Source organism: Penaeus chinensis, chromosome 1, assembly GCF_019202785.1.
Source record: "Penaeus chinensis breed Huanghai No. 1 chromosome 1, ASM1920278v2, whole genome shotgun sequence".
In the NCBI taxonomy this organism is placed as follows: Eukaryota; Metazoa; Arthropoda; class Malacostraca; order Decapoda; family Penaeidae; genus Penaeus; species Penaeus chinensis.
The window spans coordinates 31,991,086-31,993,585 of NC_061819.1; positions in this window are offsets into that span (position 1 = coordinate 31,991,086).

Sequence of the window (2,500 nt, forward strand, 5' to 3'; positions counted from 1 at the left end):
CGTCTCAAATACCTTTCGACAGCGTATGTAGTCGTTGATTTTACTGTTACTGAATAAAAGAAAGAATCTCTATCTATCTGTCTCCCCATTTCTCTCTTTAATCCTTTCTTTCTTTAACCCTTTCTCTCTCTCTCTCTCTCTCTCTCTCTCTCTCTCTCTCTCTCTCTCTCTCTCTCTCTCTCTCTCTCTCTCTCTCTCTCTCTCTCTCTCTCTCTCTCTCTCTCTCTCTCTCTCTCTCTCTCTCTCTCTCTCTCTCTCTCTCTCTCTCTCTCTCTCTCTCTCTCTCTCTCTCTCTCTCTCTCTCTCTCTCTCTCTCTCTCTCTCTCTCTCTCTCTCTCTCTCTCTGTCTGTCTGTCCCACTCCCCCACACACCCTTCCTCTGTACCGAAGCAAAACAGATGGAACAAGAAAAGCGTGAACAGGAAAATTAACGTAATGGAAAGAGTCGATTAACTTCACCGACGATCCGTGAACGAATGACAGCATGCAAATCATCCCGAACCGGCGGTGACTGATAGTGTCAATCATTCATGAACACAGTGTTGAGCAGTGAGGAGTTGGGAATAGAGATGGAAGGGAGAAAGTTAGGCAGGGAGTTAACAGGGAAGTGTGTTGAGGTTTAGGGATGTGGTGTATCTTAACTAGAATGTGGAGGAGGAAAATAAAAGCGACAGAAGCTTAGAGAGAAACATTAGAAGTGTTTTCTCTCTCGTTCTTATGGATGTGTCTATAGAAAAAAAATATAAAAGGTCATTGGGCTTCCGTGTTATAAAACATTTTCTTTAATCACGCACTGAAATGGTTTATTGGATTCTAAAACAAGGTCTTGTAAATACAAAGTTTTAAAAATATGGACTTCACATGGTAGATTTCGTACAACACGTATGATTCATCGTCTATAATTTATCTCTAGGATATCTTCTCCTTACCTGCATTAAACTCATCGTCAGTATACAGGAAACTTCGTGAGTGACGTGCGCTCTCTCCCGTGGAACCACAACAACACTTCACCTTGCGGCAAAACCTCTTCCTCAACGGAGCTCGTGTTGTAAAGACTACGACGACTTTAGTACCTGATTATCTAAGGAGCGAAATAAAAACCTTGATGTGCTTGAATTTACGAGAGAATTATTATAAATTTCATCCATATTGATTTTAAAAAGGTATATTTCCTGAAAGCCTTTTTTTTTTTTCTTATTTACGTAGTTTTCAGGCTGACCTGAAATGCAAAATTAAATATTTGATCTGGACATTATTTTTCAAATATCCAAGAGACCAAAATTTGTTGAAAATGCATTTGTTGAATGGTTTGTCAGTTTACACTTTCAGCTGTAAATATCATTCATAACCATGAATAATGCACAACAATCGTGTGGCAGGATCTCCGGAGCAGAGAAGTATTTTCGCCACGGCGCGCGATCAGCGAACTTGGTGGCAACTGCCAGACGTACGAGATTTTACGAGGTTTTACAGATTCGTACACACACAGATGATGTATATATATACTTGAGTATATATCATCACTCTCTCTCTCTCTCTCTCTCTCTCTCTCTCTCTCTCTCTCTCTCTCTCTCTCTCTCTCTCTCTCTCTCTCTCTCTCTCTCTCTCTCTCTCTCTCTCTCTCTCTCTCTCTCTCTCTCTCTCTCTCTCTCTCTCTCTCTCTCTCTCTCTCTCTCTCTCTCTCTCTCTCTCTCTCTCTCTCTTTCTCTGAGAAATGGAACCGAGAATGGAGAAATAAAGAAAATGGCAATAGGACATTATAATCATCAAAGACGGGACGGGGAGCAAGCAAAAGAAAGGAAAATTAGAAACAAATAAAGATAGGGATGTCAGTGCAGATGGGCAGTTGCACAGAGAGGCGAAATTGCGGTTGAAATTGTTGATATCTTTAACGAATACCAGGTATGGCAACTCGCCTTCGCTGAACTGAAATGAGTGACTCGAATCTTTGTAATTAGGACAACAAAAATCACAACAAGCATTCTGCCAAAGTAAAATCTCTGACCTAGAAATTTTCTCTTGACGATAGATTTGTTCTAAATAAGTATGGACAGCACAAACCCTCATAAAAGTCTGTGTTATAAATATATATATATATATATATATATATATATATATATGTGTGTGTGTGTGTGTGTGTGTGTATGTATTTCTATATATGTGTGTGTGTGTGTGTGTGTGTGTACATTTGTATACAGTATATATACGTATATATACATATATGTATATATACATAAATATATGTATGTATATATATGTATATATTTACATATATAAATATATACCTATATATATATATATATTGATGTGTGTGTATATACATATATATATATATATATATATATATATATATATATATATATACGTATTTATACTGTATACATATGTACACACACACACACACACACACACACACACACACACACACACACATATATATATATATATATATATATATATATATATATATATATATATATATATACGTATTTATACTGTA